A 16,434-nucleotide genomic window follows, 5' to 3' on the forward strand; every position below is an offset into this window, starting at 1 on the left:
TCCCCCATACTAATTTCCCTCTACTATTACTTCTGTCTACATCTTCTTGTCAACTGTTTGAAATGGGGCACTCATCACTACAAATGTTATTTTTCCTCTTGGTATCCTACTGTTAATTTAATTGTCTCGTTAGACTGACCTCACACTTGGTAAGGTAACTCCCATCTTTTCATGAATTTATACCTGCTCCTGTATTTTCCACTCCATGAAGTGGGATGGAATCTGATGAAGTGGGTTCTAGCCCACGAAATCTTATGCCCAAATAAATTTGTTAGTCTATAAGGTGCCACAAGGACTCCTCATTGTTTTAGCCTGAACTGTGAATGTTTCAGAAAGTTGTGACTAAAAACAGAAGGTTAGAATGGAAAAGGTTACACAACCTTAACAGAAGCAGTAATTAATACCTCCAGTATAATATATACTCATGTGGCAGATGCCATTTGTTTCATCTGGCCTGTGAAGGATCAAGCTATAGGTTGTAGAATGGGAATATAATCACTTGATTATACGCTGCTATTTGGTCAAAGGGATGAGCTGATTACAAATACAAAACCCAAAGCCAAATTGAAAGAAGTGACAGGGCCCTTACCAAATCAAGAGCAAATAAATAAATAAATAAATATGGGACCCGTGGGAATCTACATTGTGTATTTCATGGCAGATACATAGTGGGCATTCCCTTGAAATTCCAGATATTTGAGGCAAATTCATGTCTTATAAAATGGCAACAGTACATAACTTGTTCCCAAAGTCAGTAGAATATTAAAGTGTTCATTTAGAAAGCACACGAGGACAAGCATTACTTTGAATAATGTTAGTTTCTGTGGTATGTTGCCCAAAAGGCAAGAATTTGCATAGCTTGAATGCTGGATTTAACTTGAGCCTTTGGTAATAGGAGTTTAGCCAACTACACCATGGAGCAATCCAAATTACTTTCACAAGGCTCGTAATGTGTCATTCATTAAGAGACTCTCCTGGCGTCCAGTGTGGGTGTCCTCTTGCTCTCCCATAGAGCCTGAGGGAATAAAAGAGATGCCAAGCCACTAAAATAGCTGAGCAATAGAAGCCATTGTGGTCACAGGGCTAATGCCAACACCAATGGCATGTACCAACCAAACTGCAGATGTTAACTTTAGCTATGTAACTCAGCATGTGGGCCTTTCAGATTAAATTAGCTGAAAAATTAGAAAAGTTTTCATCCTCTAGCTTGTGTGTCTAAATAGACCCATAATTCACAATCACTTACTAAATCTTTTAATTTTTCTTCATTCCTCACTCCCCCCCCCACACACACACCTTTTTAGCAGACTGATTTTTACAGGCTCATGTAGAGTCCCGGGATGTTGTGTTAGGAATAATCTCCCTTTTGTATGTAAGTACTCGGACAGTGTCGGTAGGTATACATCTGTAGAGAGGAGTTATTATGGTCAGTAGTATAAACACAAAATTGAGACTCAGTGAAATAACTGCATGCAATCTGCTCTATTAAGTCTTTTTCTACAGACAATTTAGTATTTAAAGGCATAAATTGTTTAAGCAGGATGGTGATCCTACTCTTCATTTCCCTGAGCCACTTGGGGCCAAGGTAAATTTGAAGGAACCCCACTGAATTCAATGGGGTTTCACCAGGATAAAATCAGTATGCAACCTTTGATACGTTGATCTTTAGTGAGCAACAGGAGATTAGAGTTCTAACAAATAACTAGCACTGATTAAATAGTTTGCAACAAACTCTTTAGCTGCTTAATTTGGCCTCTTTCCGGCAAGCAGGCGACAATTTCCTTAAATTCATTTTATTCAAAATTATCTTTTTTAAATTTTAAAAAATTCATTGCAAACAGGTCTCTGTGAGTATTTGATTTTTTGCTATATGATGTGCACTGTTTAGTAAGATAAATCATATAGTATTGGCTCTGTTTCCTGATTGGATGAATGCCCATGCACTGCCAACATGAAATTTCACTTATGTGAACTCCAAATTTTAATTTCTGCAAATACTTGTGCACGTGACTGATCCTTGCTTTGTAGTCATACCACTAAAACCCACTTGCATGAATACTGATTGAAAGTGAACATGAAAAGGGCATGAGCATGGCAAGAGCAAGTTCATTTTCAAATGATGACAGCTTAGTAAGAGAGGTATATAATATATATCAGTGCTGAAGTAGAGATAAGCTTTCAAGTGATGAGACCCAAGGATTATACAGGCACATACAGAGATATGTTGTATCTATGGGATAATTTCATGATCCATGTTTACAAGCGAACAACTGTATCCTGGGCTAAATAAACTCCAAAGCTGAATGCTGAGTTGTCTGTCAGACCAGGCTATAGTTATTACTGGATTACCAGACAGCATCCTCGAGTTATTATTATCCTGAAGACTGCTCTTCCTCCATCTGTCACGTTCTCTATCACATAAAAAGGCTTAGTTCCTGTAAAAGGGCCAAGTCAATACCCAATCCTCAAGAGAGCACAAAGGCCCTGAATTCATGTTCAAACTCACTCCCTTCCTGGAGTGTGGCTTTATTGGTAACTCAGAAATAAGAACACAACACAAACCTCTGCCTAACTCTTAAGTTTCCTTCTCAAGCTTGACTGTTCCTAAGATTTTGTCACACCCCAATGCCTCTCTTCCCGCCCCCCCCCAGGGCGTCCCCTGGGAAGGCAGATCAGCACTGTATATTGCTAACGCTGTTGCAAGTGTCGCAAAGCATTTTGGGGAGGGTCAAAGGTGTGCGAGTGGGGAGTGGAAGTTTCCTTTACAGGGTTTGAGAGGCCGAGAAGGTGGGGGGAGAAAAAAAGAGCAGAGAACGAGTTAATTCAATACTTCAGCTAGCTCAATCCGAAGATAAGACGCTGGCCCTAGCCAGCCCAAGGTCGCAGCTCACAGCCAACGTTTGGCTGCGAGCCGAGAAAGATGGGGGCTTGAAAGTTGCCCGAACAGCCATGAGAAAGAAAATCCAACTGCACAGACATGCACCTCAAGACAGCAAGGCCAGCGAAGAAGAAAACAAAGCCCAGGGCTGCAGAGTCTGAAAACACAGAAGAGACAACAAGAGGGGGAGCCGAGCCAGGCGTCCCTGAAGCCGGGGTGTTTTGGGAAAGGGAAAAAGACCACAGAAAGCCGGTTTGGACTAGCACAAAGATAACCAGGAACAGAGGGCACGGAATGGAACACCCCCAAAGGAGCCCAGGACTTGAAATCGTCCTGAGAACTGGAGCAATTTGGAGAGCACAGCAGATCCTTGGATGGCCTGGGCCCAGGACAGCACACCCATCCACCTACCCCCCCCCCCCCAACTCTTCTTCTGACGTTGCACCCAGACTTGGCCAGTCTGGGTCGTGCGTGTGTTAGTACGAAAGTGAGTTGGGGCTTGGGACATTCACGCTTACTTTCTTCCCCTGAGTGACGTGGGAGCATTCCCAACACTCTCTGATGTTATTTTATTATTTTATTAATAAAGCTGTAAAATGTAGACACTTGGTGTGCCTTGTCATCTCCTCCCCAAAAAGTTCCTGTGACCCCAGCCTGATCAACTGTGGCCCCAGGCAGATTGGTAACGAAAATCTGTCACAATTTCCCTCTGGGAACTCATCCAATGGCCACAGGTGGCCAAAATAAGTGGTGGGGACTGTGTCTCCCACTGACCACATTTTCAAAAGTGAAAGACAGGGACTATGATCAGGAGTGGCAGGGACGTGTTTTTATGGGAGATAAAGATTAGTGGGGAAGTGGAAAATAAAAAGGTCTCTTCCATCTCCCAGCCCTTCCCCCATTCCGAATGAAAAACTGGGACATTCTACTGTAATGGTCAGTGTGATAAAAAGATATAATTTATCCCTCTGTGAGCTCCTTGCTGTTGACTCCTACTTCCAACCTCTCTCTCTCCAATCTAGGTCTTACCCTCCTGCCCACACTACTGTGTCTCCCCCACCACACAGCACCAGTTCATCCATACCTCATTCAACTGTGCTAACTCAAATTCCTCAGCAAACTCCAGCATAATCCTCACCAGTTCAAAAACCCACACACAACCCTATATCCCAGGCTAAAACCTCCCCTTTCCTACCTAAACCTTCCACAGTTCAGCACTATCTCCTCTCCCATCTGACACCCCCAAGCTCAGAATACACACACACACATATACAGGCCTACCTCCAAGCTCAGAAAACCAATTCACAGGTTCAGAATTCTTCCCCCTCCTATCTGATACACACCACCACAGGTGGAAACCCCTCTCCACTTCCCCAAAGAAACCTGCATTCTCTGCTTTGTGCCTCCTCTCTCTGCTGTCTACAGTCTATTGTGTTGCAAGGACTCCAGTGGTTGCAGGCTGCAGTGACCATATCATCAGTCTTGCAATATTTGGTGTTATTTTAGGTTTCACATAATGTTAAAATTCCTGACTTCAAGTTCTCATTTTCCCTTTTTCAAAATGTCTACAATCGCCCATTTTTTTCAATGAGGGTGAAGCCAAACTGCCAAGATGGCCACCATTCTCTGCCAGCTTTGCAAATGGTAGTGAAATTATCCCTAATAAAGGTGGTTACCTGTTTCCTCTGCTTTTAGTGGGATTGAAGCCGGCCTGGACTGCCCTCCAGTAAGATGGTTGCCACCCTATGGTTAGAGACTTGAAAGGAAACTATGAGGAGACAGGGAAGGTGGCCATGGGAGGGAGATGTGAAAAGATTGGGGGTGGGGCAGTGAGAGGGTAGGGGGAGAGTGATTGGGGGTGCAGGAGTGCAGATAGGAAGGGAATGTTGCAGTCATGGGAATAGCAGGTGACAGAGCGAAAATGTGAGAAGTTAGATACTCTAAAGGAAAAGGGATGGAAAATGTGGCAAAACAGAAATGTAGAGGGCAAGTTGGGACAAGAGACCATTGGGGAGCAAGGAGGGACAATGTGAGTGTGGAGGAGACTGGATGATGCAGACAGGGAGACAGGAAAGGGATAGTGATAATGGGAGAGGATGGAGAAGGCTAGAATAGCAACAACCCCACCCCAAAGATTAAGAGGAAATAAGTGGAGTCTGCCTCAGAGCACCCAGCAAGGGGTCCTGTATTGTTGCATGTGCATTTCGGCGAAATCCTTATGTATACTTCGAGGAGGAGCAACTTCCTCCAAATGCTCAAAAACCAGAGCGCAATTTATTATGGTTTTACGCCAATCCGAGGATTTTTGAATTGTTGTCATTGTCAGTGCTGCTGCAGTCTGCTGCTGAAGGCATGTCTACACAGAGTGGGCCACCCAGCCCGGGAGGACAGACTCATGCTCGCAAGGCTCAAGCTAGTTTGCTAAAAATAGCAGAGTGGATGCTGCAGTTTGGGCTGCAGCCTGGGCTCTCAAGACCACCTTAACCATAGGCTTGAGAGCCCAAGCCAGAACGTCTCCACTGCTAGTTGTAGCATGCTAGCTCAAGCCCACTAGCAGGAGTCTGTCTACCTGGGCTGGGAGGCTCTCTCTCAGCTGCAGAGTACATACACCCTGAAAGGCTAGCCCCACAGACGCCTCTATTTCCCAGCACAGTGCCTCCTCCCTGTGCTACAGCAGTCTGCGTACTGTAATGCCAGACACCCCATAGTGGTAAACAGGTGTAACTGCAGGGCTAGAGTGGTTCCAGGCCCACCTGGAGCATAACAAGTGGCACCAGCTGCAAGTGGTGAGATTTTTAAGAGCAGGTTAGACAAACACCTGTCAGGAATGGTGTAAATAATACTTAGCCCTGCCATGAGTGCAGGGGACTGGACTAGATGACCTCTCGAGGTCCCTTCCAGTCCTATGATTCTATGATGTATTATCATCAATGAGGCTTAACCCCCTAAGGACCTGCCATGCCTGATCTCATCTGTCCTAGTTCCCTCCTGCTCCCTTTATATTCTGGTTGGAGCTAAATGGGCCTGCCCCCCAGCATGGCACAGCAGTAGTTATCCTGATTGTTAATGGAGAATTTTAGCATCTAAATCTAGGGTGAGTCAGCAGAAAAGCCTAGTCTTAGAGTCCATCACTTTGTTACCACCAAGAAGAGTAATTTTGTTTTACATTATTATAGTTATTTAAAATAATCCCTCCTGCACCCTTTGACCCTCCCAACATATACAGACAAGTGCATCAACACCTATTAAATATCAATGGCAGGGTTCTGTTGTAGTTTCCTCTTCCCCACTCCCACAATCAGCCCTACTATTATTGAAGTGGGAAGGGAAGCAGGGCCAGGCCATCCATGGGCAGCTCATAGGCACTCCTGAGAGATAAAGCCAGCAACATCAGCTGTCATCAAACCACCTCTTTGTCCCTGTCAGAGTTCCTGCCAGCTACACTGAAGAGCAGTAGGATTCCCACATAGCCCCTCTTCCACTTCCTTGCTTCAGTAAAAGCAGAGATGATTGGGGAGAGTGGGCTGGGAGTCACACAGGCCCTCACCTCAAGCCCACCCTGTTTCCCAATTCACTTTTTAAATGCTATGAGGGGAGAAAAAATTCATTTTAGAGGAATCCAAGAAACATGGTGGAAACTGCCTGATTTTGGACATTTCAAAATAGAGTAAAACAAAAGCCTAGACAATGCAAAATAGGGAACAATCATGCAGTCGGGGGGAGATGGCCTGGATGATCTATTAGGGCATTTTCCATCTCTACCTTCTATGAATCTGTTACTGAGGCTTTTCTGCTCTTTTCCTACAATTCATTCCTGTATAAGGAGATGGAAGTTCCGATACAAGCTGGGATCAGCCGATTAAAGTCTTTGTATCAAAACATTTCAAAATACTCATTATATTTGTTGGCATGTAGTTTTTTCCTACATTGTGTTCAGAAATATATTTGTTAAATCTCCCTTTTGTGCTCTCTCTTTCAGTGTTAGTCCTGTCATAGTTCTTGTTCCCCACCTGTCTCAGTGCTGTATCAAGCAGTTTTCTCTCCTCAAAAAGGGGGCTTCCCCAGCTGATACTGTATATTGTCCCCATATGGCATAGGGAAGCATTTTCTTGGCATCGAGTGATAAAGTTGCACTACTGTTTCCAATGGCAGCCATCCAGCACCAACATAAGGTTGAGAATTAGAGTGACAGGACTGTCCAAGTTCTGTTCAGTTGGGTTGCTGCATACAGTAGTGCATCTGGAAAGAGTTTTCTCATTGTTGTGCCCCGGGATTGCGGTGGGCCTCAAATTCCTGCAAATGTAACTAAAAAATGTTTGCATTTTAGCCACAATATCCAGCACAAATTACGCTTCTCTATTCATCTCAAGTACTGAAGGGATCCTGACCCCATCGGCAAAACCCAAACCCATCTGGTGAGGGGTTTCATTCTAATGAGAGCCACTCAGTCAGTCAAACAAATGTCTCCTCAAACCTGCCATACTGTTTGTGGTATCTTTTTTTTGTGTGGCTTCCCTAAAATGCCATTGTTTGCAGATTCAGCTCCAAGAAGCTTGTGTTGTTGAGCAATGCCCTCTAAAGATTATTGGGAAGCTGGCCCATTCATCTGGGGGTGAAATTCATCCCTGGGAAGGAGGACAGCACAACGTCTGCACTCCACTTAAGGCACAGTTAAGCTCTCAAAATAGAGCTTAAGTATGATCTGAGTGGTGCATAGGCCGGATGCCTGTTTATTTTATTTTTAGGGCTTTGATGTCATTAAGAAGAGTAGTCTAAGACCCTCATCTTTACACAGAGCCATTTGGTGAGCATATTAAGGAGTAGCTCTCTAAAAAAACCAACCTCATCTCCACAGTTGTCATCCTTGAAAAATTAGCTTTAGGAAAAATTCCCTTTCCCTATAAAAATTACACACACTCTTGAGATCACCGTGAAGAAAAACATTAGTACAGAATCTCTTAGACCTGGTCCACACAGTATTTGTACTGATGTAAGTATTTCACTTCAGAATGTAATTTTTCCCCCAAATAGTTATAATGGTAAATTCCCTAGTGTGGACACAGGTATACTGATATAAAGATGCTTTGTACCCTTATAGCACATGCCCCTTATCAGTGGGGCAGATTTGGGGGAGTTTGTACCACTTTAACTATACCAGTATAATTATGTAACCCTTCTGCCCGTCAGAGTTGGCAGCAACAAGGGCCGGGTTCAGTATCTAGGGGTTCCATTTCAATAACACAATGCAAAACCGGCTCGAGCCCCCACCCAGTGACCTGGGACAAGTATATACCACCCCCGCTGGGCGCCTCCAAGAGGCAATACTTCCCCTCTCACAAGCACAGAGTCTGAGTATAGCAAAGCCTTTTAATAACAGAGAGAAACAATGTGGCATTATGTTGGGGAAACACCACCAACAGGATTCATAACACAACCCATGAGCAAAAACCCACCCCAAGCAAATTGGGGCATGTCCTTTCCCTTTGGTTCTTGAGTCCAGCAACCCAAAATCACCCAAAGTCCCAAAAGTCCAACACCCCAAAAGTCTCTGTCCCTGGTCAGTGCAGCCCCAGAGTTCGAAAGTTTATCTGCAGTTTTACCTCCCAACCTGGGCGGAGATGGGGGTGAGGGGGGGTTAAGGGGCACCTTACGTGGTCCAAAGCCGATTGCCCCACCTCTCCATGGGGCTCCACTCCACTCCACCAGCCATCCCATGAATCACTCCGCTCTGCCAGCCGCCCCCATGAGCCGCTCCAGCTGTCCCACAAACTGCTCCGCTCCACCAGCCGCTCTGCTCTGCCAGCGATCCCATAAGTTGCTCCAGCTGTCCTGCAAACTGCTCTGCTCCAAGAGCCGCTCTGCTCTGCCAGCCGTCCCACAAACTGCTCCGCAAAATATCTTCAGGCTCCCCCACTAAACACAACACTCAGTGATTTCAGCTCTTAGTAAGTTTATCTCTTTTGTGATTTCAGCTTGTACTAGGGGAGCCTCAGTGCTAGTGCACCATTGGCCCAAAGTGAATTCAGCTCAGCAGCCTGTAACTAGATTCCTAATGGAATTAAAATTAGCTCTGATATTCCACAGTGGAGAAAGGAGAAAGTGCAATTAGCATGTAAGGCCATCACCATAGGGCCCATACCACCAAGCATTAATACCTATCCCCAACCTCTCTCCATTCACTGGGTTTTGGAACCTATGACCCTTTCCTAGCGAGTGCTGCTTAGTTGATGGTGAGTCCCTCCATCATAACAAAAGGCCAAGTACAGTTCCACTGTCCTTGATTCACATAATCAGGATAACAGTTTATTCCTGCCCCAATAACAGAGAAACTGGGGCTCCTACAGCAGCCAAAGTGACCATCTAGGTGGGGTGGGTGTGCCTATGCAAATGAGATCAGCCTCTGAAGTTCTTTTGCACAACCCACCATGACTCACCACCAGATGTCAGTGTAGAGCTCATCTTGACTCTGTTTACAGTCAGAACAGGTGTTCCACCCCTGTGCAGACGAGCTTTTGGACATGTTCTTCAGTATTGGAGACTGCCCCAACAACCTCCCCTCAATGGGGACATTGCCTTCAAAGCTCTGGTCATCAATATTTTGTATTCTATTTGTGTGTTTTGGAGTGAAAGGTACTATACACCAACCAAATGGCCAGCGGCCAGGCTGAACGACAACAGGGTGTGGTGTGCAATTCAGGAGCTCTGGAAATTAATGGAGCTGGAGTCAGAAGTGACAGAATGCTCCTCCGGCACAGCGGCACTGCCCCCAGCCCTTCCACACAACTGCGTCTCCTGAGTCCTGTCTGAGGTCTGTACAGCCCCACAGAAGGACAAGGCTGGAGGGCAGTACAGCTGCACCAGAGGAGCTGCTGGCCTGGCCTCATGTTCTGCTCCTTTCACCACTGCAGTTCCTGGGAGAGCCCTGACACAACTGCGAAAGGAGCAGAACGTGCAGCTCCTCCAGCATGGCTGCTGTACTGCCCCCTGCCCTTCCATGCAGCTGCATGACTGCGTCTCCAGTCTGGGGTCTGTACAGCAGCCCTGCCGGAGGACAGGACTGGGGGTCGGGCTCCGGGCAGTACAGCCCTGTGATTCAGGGCTCTCCCGGAAACAGTAGCAGCAAAAGGAGCAGAACCCCACGCCAGCAGCTCCTCGAGCACAGCTGTACCGCCCCCAACTTCGCCCTCTGGGGGGGCTCCTGTACAGACCCCACATAGGACTCAGGAGACACAGCTGCGTGGAAGGGCTGGAGGCAATACAGCCATGCCGGAGGAGCTGCTGACCTGGGGCTACCCGGAAGCCCCAAATTCTGTTCCTTTTGCTGCTGCAGTTCTGGAGAGCCCTGTGGTTGAGAAGTCTTCAGCACAGTGGGAGGAGGACAGAGCTCCCCCCTAGTCCCTCCCCCCCACGTAATGTGGGATGGATCATGGGGAGGGGAGGAGGAGAGCGCAGGGTCTAGGCTGGGGGCGGAGCGGAGTCACGTGAGGAGTTACGTGCCCCCTCCCCTTTAACTGGTGCAGAAGTAGTTGGACTTGCATCACTGTAATCTGGCCATATGCAGGTAATTTTTGTGGTGTATGGAGCTTTAAGAACTGTGGTGACTATGTGTCATTACTTCAACTTTAAGTGTTTGTACATTCTGTCCATCACAGGTGCTTATATAGTCCTCCCAACCCCTACTACCCCCCCATCACTGCAGTATCTGATCACCTCACAATTTTCAATGTATTTACCTCATATCACCCCCGTGAGGTGAGGTATATGCTATTATTTCCATTTTACAGAGGAGGAATGGAGGCACAGCAAAGCCAAGTGACTTGCCCAAGATCATAGGACCTGTGGCAGAGCACAAAATTCAATTCAGAGCTCCTAAGGCCTAGGCTAGTGCCCTGACTACTGGGCCATCATTTGCCTGTGTACTGGGATGCAGAATTCAAAACATTTAGAAGTAATTGCAGCAGGATCTAGGTTGGGGACAGAGCCCAAGGGTTTAGTGGGGGCTGAATGTAGCTGGTAAACAAAGCCACACTCAGTGATTTATTTTTGTTATTTTATGTTGTTGTTCTGATGTAAGTAATCATTGCAGTTAATTAGAATTAGTTAGTTAATTTTAAAAGGTATATTTGCCATACTAAATTATTAAAGACATGAAAAAGTCACTCACTCCCAGGATGGGAAACAAAGGTTTTAATGTACTAAAACAGATGCACCGAAGTGATGGCTTCTGAAAGAAGAGACTCAGAGGACATAGAATTAGCAGAGAGAATCTGTCTTAGCAGATATTCCCATTACTGCAAAAATGAGCCATCAAACCTAAGAAAGAATCTGTATTAGCTAAAGTAATACAATATACTCTGCTTGGCCAAATCATATGGAGTCTGATTTTCAGAAGTGCTGAGCTCCCAAAACTTCATTAGGAGTCCATGGTTGCTGTGGGAGCTCACGGTCTCTGGAAATCAGGCCCAAAGCAGATAAAAAAATATCATCCCTATCCCTCCAGAAAAATGGAATTGTCAGTGTAGAGTGATTAGTTACTGTGGCCTACAGGACAGAAATACCAAGGAGTTGATATGTAGGATGCTGAGAGAATTACACTAATATCACTAAGGCACAGTGAAAAATGAAATGTGCAGATACAAGTTTTTTGGTGGCCAGACTCAGACAAAGTCAATGTGAACTCTGTAATAATCACCAAAGCAAGCCATAAATTGGTTCACATCATCCATAGATGTGGGAGATGCTAAGGCTTGACAAAGACTACACATTGATTTTGCAGAGAAGAATAAGAGAATGTATTTAACAGTGGATGATGTTTATTACAAGTGGGCAGAAGTGATATATATGATAAACACTTCTGTCTGCTGCTCAGAGTTTGTTTTTGAGGAATTTCAGATTTTCCTAAATTGAAATTTCCTAAATTGAGTGAAACACACACTAGGTCAGCTGTTTATCACAGGCAGCTGTGTCAGCAGGATACTTTGTGCAGATACTTGACAGGAATTAGAAATACATGAGGCTAGAATCCTGTAATATTGTACTGCAAACTTTGATTGCATAAGTCAATACTGCAGGACACAATACTGAAAAACTCCAGCAGTTATTTCTTAAATGTCACTTACAAATCCAATTCAACTTGATTAAACCAGACATAGCAAAAGAACTAGATGAAATACAGCACAGAGTTAGGAAACCCACAACATAAAACTCAAGAATTTTATGCCTAAATCAAAGGGTGTTGGTATGAAATTACAGGGGAGAAAGGAAATGGGGAATAGTAATTGTTAAGAAAAGAATGAGGAACTGTGACATACGTGGTTGATGTAAATTGAAAAATAAAGAACAGAAACCTCATCCAAAGCCACTGTAGACAATGAAAGTCTTTCCACTGACTTCAATTGACTTTGGCTCAAACCTATATTAACCAGTTGTTATTAAATGGTTCAGAAAGTAGAAAGGGAATATAAATTGACAGGTAATGTCTAAGAAGGAATTTTTGTTGTTTTTTTTCCCCATGATAACATAGTAACTATGATAATGTAGAAATTGAATTTAAATGTGAGTGTTACTGTCCCTCCTCACAGAGGAAACTGAATCAAAGAACTGACAGAAGAGTGGTATGTGGCACTTTCAAATGTGTGGTGACTGTGTGTGGTTACAGTGTCTTCAAAATCTGAAACATTCTGGGATACAGAGTTCAAAAATCTTTACAGTTAGAAGTCACTACAGCTGACGTTGGACTAGAGACCAGAGGACACAGTGGGGCAGGATGTATCTTGTAAATAAGTACCCACTAAGTCAGCTGAGTTCATTTTTTCCACTTTATTTTTCTTATTGCTATTCTGAACCAATTAGTCATCATAGTTAAATACAAATGGCATATTCTGTTTCAGAGGGCAAATTTTGTTTTACGGGTACTTTGTTTAAGGTTTGACTGAAGATCTTCCAAAGTGCTCATATTGCATATATTTATTCTGAAGTGTTTTATGATCAATGGACATACATTTCTGCCCTTGCACAATAGCCGTGTTATAGTAGAAGAAATACAGAATAAACCAGAAACTTCTGTAACAGCTGTTGTGGGATGCATTGCCACTGCACTTGACAGAAGAACCTTATATTTGCCCTTCTGTTTCATACAAATAAAGGGCACCAAAAATCTGTAAGACAAATAAGATTCTGATACAAGAAAGAGGAAGCACCAGAGTATTTTTCATAAAAAGTGGGAAATCTGTAGTCTGATTTCAAAGTGCTGCTTGCACTCTCCCAGGTTCAGACTGCAGGTATAATTAGTCTTAATCAGTGCAATCAAGTGCAAACAGAAGGGTTCACAACTGCCATTATATTAGGTTTTGCTAACTAAAAGCAGAGCAAAAAAGTTGCATAGAGAAAATAATTACACATTCTCCCCACACCACCACATTCCCTATGCTTTATTAATCTCAGATCCAGTGACCCCACGAACAACAGATTACAACCAAGATGGTGGCATTTTTGGAGCTTTCATCCTCCATTTGGCTGTGATCCATTGGCCTTAGGAGAGGAGATAAGAATTTACATTTCTTATCAGTCACCAGATGGCTTTTAAAACCAGAGGCTGCCTGCTAGGACTTAAGTTAATGAACAAAAGTACTTTTATGAAATACTATGTATAGTCAGATGTGGCTCTGGTTATTCAAGACAGTGGAAGAGAATATACCCCATAGTATTTAAACAACTTAATCTAGCAATTGTACAACAACGTTTATGACTCTTTTCTATAAGCACTGTGACTACATGAACAAAAATGGATTTAAGTACAGTGTTTGTAAAGCTCTTGGAATTGTGCAGAGTTCAGGTTTAAACAGAATTTTAGTGCTTTGCAGTGGATGTTGATACAGAATTTTATGACTGGAAAATGTTTTTAAAGAGAATTAAAGCCAATAGTTTATTATATCTTTTTCACATAAAGCAACCCTGACTGTATTTTTTATAATCACTACAAAGATGTGCAATACCTGTTTCTGGAAGACAATACCACAAATCTTGTAGTTAAGTAATAAATCTACAAAAATGTCTCATTTTGTAGAAATAATAAGTATTATACTAGCAATTCAACACAGGACAAAATCCTAGCAACAATTGGTGCTGTACTGAAGGCCAACAGAATGAGTGAAAGAATAATAGAAACATTTTCTGGTGCAGTTCCCTTCATCCAGTGTTGGTGAAATTTGTTAAGACCATATGTTAGTCATATTGAGGGAGGCATGGTTTGACTTTATGAATTTTGGAATTCTCCCAGCAAACTTTCAAACTCTGATGTCTCTCAAACTTGCTGAGCTGCTCATGGAGGCTGTGGGTGGACGTTAAAGGAAAAGTAGAGGAACTGAAAGCAGAAATAAAAGTTGCTTTACATTAAGTTTGTAATCACCTTCTATTAGAAACCCTACCGTTAGCTCCTTTATAAGTGTAGCAAATAAAATTGCCTTGGCATGGAAGCTCCTAGGTGTACTCTGAGAGCAAAGCATAATTTTTCTGCAAAGTTTGAAGACATTTAGTCAAACTCTTTTTGAGTTCTGGTTATTACCCTAATTTGAAATTGTGGTCTCTGTCTCTCTAGCAAAAAAAAAAAAAAAAGGGGGGGGGGCGGGGGAGGGCTTGCAACTATACCTTCAAACTTTCCATATACTTACATTTCCTTAAAATGTGTGTGTAAACTAGATTTGAAACCAAGTTGCAACTAAACACAAGTTATTCATGACTATTGCATTTAATTGTAACAGTTACAGACTTACCTTAGCAATTTGCTCTCTAATGGCTGGTTGTACCTCAAAAAGAGAACATAGGCTTCTTCCACTCTTTACCCATGTAACAGAGGTTTCCCCTTAGCTTAAGTAGAGACCCATGTGTTTTTAGACTGCAGTGTTGGGATTTTGGAATTCCAAGGACAAAATAAAATGGGTCCTCTTTTCTCTAGAGAAGAAGTAGCCTCCATGCCTGCAGATCTTCCATATGACAGCAGCCACTGAGCCTGGTTCTGCATGGACTACACTTCTGATTTAAACTTCTGAAATCTGTACACATTTTCAAGTTAAATTAAGATTAATAAGTATGTGTAAAAGTAGGGGGAAAAAAACACACTTTTCCTTTACTACTGAAGGATATTCAACTAACAAATGCTTTTTATAGTGAAATGATGTATCCAAAAAGCATTTTTAATCATCCTTTATTTGTATTTCTTTAAACATTTTTGCATCAAAACACTCCAGGTCTAGAACTATTGTGTAATAATTCATGCCTAAATGCTGCAATGGTGTTTGGCTTTCAGCTCTGTGCTGAATAGCACATCAGGAAATATGCCTCAAAATTCACTTCTTGTTACTTAATTTACTTCCATAACATGGTAACAACTTTTTGCATCAGCAAATGTGATCCCAATAAAATGACATAAAATGTTACAACCATTTCTATCATATGCATAGAAAGATGATAAAATGATGATACTCCTATCGTTAAACTACAGGGAAAAAATTCCAAAAGTAAATGCTGCTTGAGTGAGATTAATTTATCTTGCACATTCTATGCTATTGTATATGTTAATAAAGTTGTGTGTGTTCTTTACATTCAGTAATTGGAAAAGGAATAAAAAATATGACATACATACAGCTTGGCTGCCCTAATGTTGCCAGAGCAACCCAAATTTGGCGAATGTCCTGACTTTTGAGCACTTGTATCAAGCTTTACTGACAGAACCAGACCATCCTTTGAATCAGTAACTGCACAAGTAGGATCCAATCCTGCAGCCCTTTATCGCATAAAGCAGGTGGAAGAGGCCATTAACTAGTTTCCCGTGCATATGCAGAGTAGCAGTATTTTTAAGACTCAAATCCTGGGGAGCAGCACATAGCCTGAGAACCAAGCTGTGCACTGCTTTGCTACACTAGAGGTGGGTGAAGGCATTCTTTCCCAGTGGAGAATAGGAATCTGCTCCACAGCCATTACTTCAGCAACCTTCACTGTCCCAACCTGCTATGCAGAGAAAAGAATGGGAGGATACTTTTAGCAGTGGATCTTCTCTGCACCTGAACCCACCACTCACATATCTAAGTCCCACTTGCCTCTCTGCATGGATGTGCCACGCTCACAGCTGAGCACATCATGCAGGGGGTGTGCGTCACTCTCCACAATCTTGCCCTAGTGCCATTATGTGGGGAACCCCAGATCTCTAGAGGCAGGACTTGCCCTGCGGGGCACAACTGTAGTCCTAAGGAAATGTTCTACTGGACAGGGTCTGTATGCAAGTTTCAGCCTATTACATTTTTCTTACATGTTAAACCATTTCATTTTAAACATGCAAAAGCACTTCATCAATGGAGACTATGGTCTATGCCACGCTTCAGGCTATTTTGCTATAGCCCTGGCTAGTGTGGTTAGAATATCTTCACATGAAAGCAAGAATATATTTTAACCCTTCCCACACTCCAGAATGGCTGAAGAGATACTGCTCAATTTTTTTTAATTCAGTTTAGAGCAGACACAAAACCTGGACAGTTTCAGTTGAAAAGACAAAATGTTCCAGA

At 43.2% G+C, this 16,434-nt stretch overlaps 1 long non-coding RNA gene across 1 annotated transcript in view; it reads right to left on the reverse strand.

Annotated features, from left to right (window-relative positions):
• Positions 1-12,519: 12,519 nt before the first annotated feature.
• Positions 12,520-16,434, reverse strand: part of LOC122465829 — a 113,386-nt gene continuing 109,471 nt past the window's right edge. Inside the window, exon 4 of the long non-coding RNA XR_006290920.1 lies at positions 12,520-14,240. This is a non-coding gene — a long non-coding RNA (uncharacterized LOC122465829). The remainder of the gene's footprint in view (positions 14,241-16,434) is intronic.

Source organism: Chelonia mydas, chromosome 5 (assembly GCF_015237465.2).
Source record: "Chelonia mydas isolate rCheMyd1 chromosome 5, rCheMyd1.pri.v2, whole genome shotgun sequence".
NCBI classification, from domain to species: domain Eukaryota; kingdom Metazoa; phylum Chordata; order Testudines; family Cheloniidae; genus Chelonia; species Chelonia mydas.